Source organism: Corylus avellana, chromosome 4 (genome assembly GCF_965113065.1).
Source record: "Corylus avellana chromosome 4, dhCorAvel1.hap1.2, whole genome shotgun sequence".
In the NCBI taxonomy this organism is placed as follows: Eukaryota; Viridiplantae; Streptophyta; class Magnoliopsida; order Fagales; family Betulaceae; genus Corylus; species Corylus avellana.
This window is the reverse complement of record NC_142493.1, coordinates 9,472,304-9,479,271: the sequence shown is the minus strand read 5'-3', so window position 1 is coordinate 9,479,271 and position 6,968 is coordinate 9,472,304. Positions and strand designations below refer to the sequence as shown.

At 34.7% G+C, this 6,968-nt stretch overlaps 1 pseudogene; it reads right to left on the bottom strand.

Annotated features, from left to right (window-relative positions):
• Positions 1-784: 784 nt before the first annotated feature.
• Positions 785-1,835, bottom strand: LOC148586256 (uncharacterized; annotated as a pseudogene).
• Between the last annotated feature and the right edge of the window lie 5,133 nt (positions 1,836-6,968).

Here is a 6,968-nt window from a genome sequence, read left to right as displayed (position 1 = left end):
TGATCAATGGCTCCAATACAATCTTTGAAGTATGGCTAATACCGCTCATCATCACGAATTTTGTTTGGAACATCCCTAAACTCCCTATCAATAGGATTAATAATGTCAATCGCCATTCTTGAAACGACCATTAAAACATGAGTAAAATGTCTACTAACTGTTTCTTCTTAATGTTGAAACATTTCTTGCACTATCCTATTCCCAAACCCATGGCCTAAAGTAATCAAAAACATAGCTATCAACTCTTCAAAAGTTAATTTCCTAGCACCTCTTGAATGATATATTTCCTTCAACTCTTTACATAAGTAAAGGAATACGTGTATTTCCATTCTGAAATTTTGTTTGCACCTATCAGGATTACCTTGTACAATCTCCATAACCCACTTATAACCTTTTTGAGAAGAGATCCTACAAGGTTCCTTTGCAATATATGGCATATAATAGTTCTCAACAAATTCTACTGTTGCAACTGCTAGAATAAAAACATCATTTTCATTTTCCCCTTCACCATAATCACTATCACTTGTATCATCTTGAGTGTTATAATCACTATTGTTCATGTCTGAAAGGAAAACAAATAAATATATAAACACAAAATTAATATATAAGCACCCATTAAAATAAGAAAAAGAGATATCTACGTAGTTATGAAATATTATAATATACTCACCTTAGTACACAAATCAACACATAAAAAAAAATAAAAATAAAAAATAACATTCAAATAAATCCTTACAGCTTTTCAAATAGTTCATAACAAAACAACATTAAAAAAATAAGAACATTATTCCATGCTACGACGGTTGATTTCTCTATTTCCTATTTGCTTGATAAAGTCAATCTGCAACCATGGCTCTTTAATAGTCACAAACATCTCTCTATGTGATCTCTTAAGAAATACCTCTGCTGCAAACTTAAGGATGTCAATGTCATTTTCCCTTTCAGCAATCCCCCAAACAACATCCATAACCTCTTCAATATTACATCCAGGTTTATCGTTGCTCTTAGATGTCACTGTATTCTTACTTTCTATTGCATCACAAATACGACTCAAATGTTGACTAACGATTTGAACTCTTTTCTTTCTATTCTTACATTGAACCGCAAGACCAAACTTCTTATTTTCTTTATCCCGCGTATCTAAATCAGTAGGAATATCATCAATGCCATGTGTATTGAGATTTGGTTTATCATCCAAAACATCTAAACCTTCTAAAACATTGCCATCTTCATCAACCATTACATCTACACCATTTATAACACCAATATCATTAGGAACCAACCCTATGGATGGTGCCCAAGATCCCTCTCTGGTGGCAGTTATATCTTTAAACAATATTTCCACCTTTATAGATAAGCCAAACATGTCGTGCGAAACTTGGTTGCTTCTGGAACTTCCTGTATTTAGGTATATGTAAATATCAATAATAAACACTTTTTAAAATCATTTTAATAAAAAACAAATAACTAGAATTAACCTGCAATTTTTTTTCCCACCAATCATCAGGTGCATCAATTGTCTTTTTCACCAGATCCCATCCAAGGCCAGTTTCCTTGCCTATCAATCTCTTCCAAATGTTCCACTCTTTTTTCAAACTATCCCACTTGTTCTTTCGTTGTTTATACCAATATTGTTTTCCAGTTTTTTCATTAAATTTATTTATCACATTTTTCCATCCTGTCTTATTGAAATGTGTTCCTGGACGGTTACCAGCATGAATCTCAGTAATACATATGTCAAGATAATCTTCTAGCATTTTTTCAATCCAAACTACTTTCTTTATCTGAGTATCTGCGGTAGTAGCAGCAACGTTGCTTTGACCTTTTTTACTCATATTTGTCACATAATAAATAAGCTGATAAAATTATAATTGAAAAGTATGTTAAATATTATTAAAAATTAATAATTTGTTTAAAGTCCTAGCTTTGATAAAATGCAAAAAATAATATGGATATGAAAAACATGCATGTCCACAAACAAAATAGCATTAACAAGATTAGTTCCTTCATACGTAGTTTCTAGGGCCTCCCATGCATCCTTGGCACTATCACAATTTTAAATTCTGGAAAACTCAGTTTGTGAAATTGCTAAGCATAGAGCATTCATAGCTTTGTCATTCGCCATACAAGTTTGTTTTTCAACATTAAACCATTCAGTTGTCGGCTTATCTAGAGCTTGAAATCCAAATTCAATGACTTGCCAAACGTCTATAGATTTTAAGAAAAATCTCATACGGGACTTCCAATACCCATAATTTGATCCATCAAAATTAGGCACAATGTTAAGCGTTTGAGACATCTTAATCAAGAAACAAAGATCACACTCAGGAATTTAATCCATCACGGAGTGAACCCTCTCTGATACCAATTGAAAAATTCTAAACAGAAAAATATCATAATATATGCGGAATTAACAGATATTTATCAAAGCAAACAATCACCAAAATATAAACAATCACACACAAGGATTTTGGTGACGAAGAGGAAACTTTTTAGTAACCGATCTAAAAGTAAAACCTCTCCGGGGTAGCCAAACCCAAGAAATCACTATCAAAAGATTATCCAGAGATTACAGATACTAGGAACACTTACAACCCTTTGCAAGACCTTGGCTCTATAAGATCGACAAGCCTACAACTCGTCTCCTTGCTCACAATCTTATTCAACGTGATTCTCCTTTACCGGACCCTTTAGATAGACTTCTTAATAAAGCTCAATAAAACTAACAATAATCCTCTAAAATGAATAATCATGCTCACACAGATTTTTTTTTTTTTTTTTGTAATTATATTTTTTCTATTTTTTTTTTTCATTCCTATTCTTCTTTCTTTTATTCTAAGTATAGCCTCTCACGAAACCTATGATAGAATTTTGTCAATCTCTCTTTCTATAAAGATGTATATATACCCCCGACAAAACCCTATACCTAACACACTTAAAATTACGTTTTTGGGCCTAAAACGTATGGGGTGTCCGGACAAGTTAATGGGCTGTCCGAATAGGGCCTTGCAAAGCGAAAATAGAGTTTCTAGAAAGTTTGCCTGGACAACCTATCACCGTGTCCGAACATGGCCTGCAGTGGGGAGAAAATAGCATTCTGGAAATGCTGTCTAGTCTTGATCAACAGCTCCGATCGATGTGCGTTTGTGGTCCAATTAAGCTTAAATTTTGCAGGGACATTCATGACACATGAATCTACATTATGAACGGTAAAGATTGGATTCTGATAATTCTATATCAGTGTTTGAGCCCGTGGATAGTAGCCTCTACATTTTGGAACTGAATTAAGCCAACACAAGAACTAACAGAGTAAAATAAGAAAGAGAAACAAATTCATTCTTGAAACAATTAAAAAAAAAAAAAAAATTGAAGACAAATCCTATCTACCCCACGTGGGAGCTCTTCACAATGCAGCCACACAATGCCCAAGACCAGCTATACCATGCGTACTACTCACTTGTCCACACATTGCCCAAGACCAGCTATACCACGCGTGCTGCTCACTTGTTCTCTCTGCCCAAAGAACAATTATAACCTTAAGACTGCTCAAAGCCATCTTCTTTATTTTCTTTTCCCTTTCTATTTTTTCTAATACTCTTCTTTGCAGGTCTTTCTATCCTCTTTATTTGTTCTTCTCTCTATTTTTTCTAATACTCTTCTATGCAGGTCTTTCCATCCTCTTTATTTTTTTTTCTCTATTTTTTCTAATACTCCTTTCTGCAAATCTTTCCATCCTCTCTATTTTTTTTTTCTCTATTTTTTCTAATACTTTTCTCTGCAGGTCTCTTATATCTTGCAAAATTCTTTTATATATGTCAAGATTGGAACAAAAGAGATGAAAATAATCAAAAATCAAACAAACTCACCAGAACGAGATGAACTTCTGCTTGAGTCTCTCTCCCCGTAGCAACTCTCAATTGCGGCAGAATGATAAGTTTAGTTCATGGTGATGTTTATATATGGGTATGGTTGTCATTTGTTGTAATTTGTACGAGTATTTTTGTCTATTCATCTATTTTATTGAATGCAATCTGCAGCGTGCCTTTCTTTCTAGAAATCCGTTTCACCGGAAGACTCATTTTCGAGCTTCAGCACAAACGTTGTTTTGAGCATTTAGAACCTCAAAAGTGCCTTGCCAATATTTACCAAACGACTGTTTTTTTCCTGAAATGGGCTTCTTAGGCCTCAAAAGCTCGTTTTGGCTCTACAATCCATATACAAGTTATTTCTATCTTTAGGCTTTTTTTTTTTTTTTTTTTTTTTTTTTCTTTGGGAAGTTACTTGGCACAAAGGATTGGAATTGGGAAAATACAAATCTATCACAAATCTGAAACAGATGGCAGATAATATACCTTACCACTTACCACGACAAATTCTAAAACAGACAATTTGCTTGTGTTTTAGGCAAGTGAATGCCCAGTCGAGACTTGGGCTCCATTTATTTATGCAAATTGAATGTTATGTCCAATAATGTTTACATGCGTAGCTTAAAAGTTAAAAGTTGGAATTTACTACTTAATCCGTATACAAGTTATTTCTTTCTTTGTCTTTTTCAACTCGAAAGAAATAACTTTAAGCAAGATAGTGGACTACAAGGGGCCAAAAACATCCTTAGCTTTTTTTTCTTTTCTTTTTTTTTTTTTTTTTTTTTTTCCATTGTGGAAGTTACTTGGCCCCAAAAGATTTGAATATGGGCAGTAAAAATCTATCACAAATTTGAAAGAGTTAGCAGAATGTGTACCTTACCGCATACCACAACAATTCCTTCAAAAGACAATTTACTTGTGTTTTAGGCAAGCAAATGCCAAGTCGAGACTTGTTGTCCATTGTTTTGATGAATTGAATGTTATGTCAACTTATGTTTACATGCGTGGCTTAGAAGTTTGAAGTTGGAATTTATTACTAAATTCATATACAAGTTATTTCTTTCTTTGTCTTTTTCTTCTTCAACTCAAAAGAAATAATTTGGCGAAACTTTAGAAAGCCCCACTAAACTTCTAGCCGTTTTGACATACCCCCCTGAATTTCCAAAACTCTCACTTAGGCCCCCTGAACTTTGGTTTTCTCTCACTTTGGACCCTTTTAACGTTAAAGTCAAACAATTTAACTTTTTATACCCATTTTACCCTCCCCCAAAACTACGTCATTTTGTATCCTACAACTACAACACCTACCCAGCCTAAAACGACGTCGTCTTAGGCATTAATTTTTTTTAAAAAAAAAAAAAAGAAAAGCAAAATTAATTAATTAATTAATTTAAAAAAAAAAAATTGGGTCACCCCCTTGGCAAAAATGGGGTGGCCGGACCACACCATTTTTGGCAAAGGGGGTGGCTGGAGCCACCCCCTGGCCGATCTGAGGGTGGTCGAACCACCCCCATGGCCAAGGGGGTGGTCCGGCCACCCCTTGGCCAAAATAAAATATAAAAAAAAAAAAAAAAAAAAAAGGGGGGGGGATCAGGGTGCTTTTGGGGGTGGCTGGACCACCCCCAAGGGCTGGGGTGGTTTCGGCCACCCCATACCGGTTGTATGGGGTGGCCGAAACCACCCCCAAGCCAAGGGGGTGGCCGGGCCACCCCTGATTTCTTTTTTTTTTTTAATATTATACTCAAAACGACATCGTTTTGGGTTGGGTGGTGATGTAGTTTTGAAGCCCAAAACGGTGTAGTTTTGGAGTCCAAAACGACGTAGTTTTGGTTGAGGGTAAAATGGGTATAAAAAGTTAAAAGGGTCCAAAGTGAGAGAAAACAAAAGTTCAGGGGACCTAAGTGAGAGTTTAGAAAATTCAGGGAGGGTATGTCAAAACAGCTGGAAGTTCAGGGGGGCTTTCTGAAGTTTCCCCAAATAATTTTAAGCAAAATAGTGGACTATAATGGGCCATACAAATCTTTATCTTTTTCTCATTTAGGAAGTTACTTGGCACAAAGGATTGGAATTGGGGCAATATAAATCTATCACAAATCTGAAAGAAGCAGAAGAGTATATATACCTTACTGCTTACCAGGACAAATCCTCAAAAAGGCAATTTGCTTGTGTTTTAGGCAAACGAATGCATAGTTGAGACTTGGTCTCCATTTGTTTCAACGAATTAAATGTTCCGTCCAATTATATTTACATGCGTAGCTTTGAAGTTAAAACTGGAAATTTACTACTTAATCCTTATAAAAGTTAGTTCTTTCTTTCTCTTTTTCTTCTTCAACTCGAAAGAAATACCTTTAAGCAAGATAGTGGACTACAATAGGCCCAAAAAATCATTAGCTCTTCCTTTTTTTCTTTTTTTCTTTTTTCATTTGAGAAGTTACTTGGCCCATAGGATTTGAACTTGGGCAATACAATTCTATCACAAATCTAAAAGTGGTGGCAGAATGTATACCTTATGACTTGCCACGACAAATCCTAAAATAGACAATTTGCTTGTGTTTTAGGCAAGTGAATGCTAAGTCGAGACTTCGGCTCCATTTGTTTCTACAAATTGATTGCTAGGCCAACTTATATTTAAATGCGTAGCTTAGATGTTAGAAGTTGGGATTTATTACTTAATCCATATACAAATTATTTCTTTCCTTGTCACTTTCTTCTTCAAACTCAAAAGAAATAACTTTGAGCAAAATAGTGGAATACAATGGGCCATTGAAATCTTTTGCTTTTTTTTTTTTTTTTTTTTTTTTTTTCATTTGGAAAGTTACTTGGCACAAAGGGTTGGAATTGGAGCAATACATTCTATCACAAATCTGAAAGAGGTGGCAGAATATATACCTTACCACTTACCATGACAAATCGAAAAAAGACAATTTGCTTGTGTTTTCGGTAGGTGAATGCCTAGTCAAGACTTGGGCTCCATTTATTTATGCAAATTGAATGCTATGTCCAATTATGTTTACATGTGTAGCTTAAAAGTTAAAACTTAGAATTTACAACTTAATCCGTACAAAAGTCATTTCTTTCTTTGCCTTTTTGTTCTTCAACTCG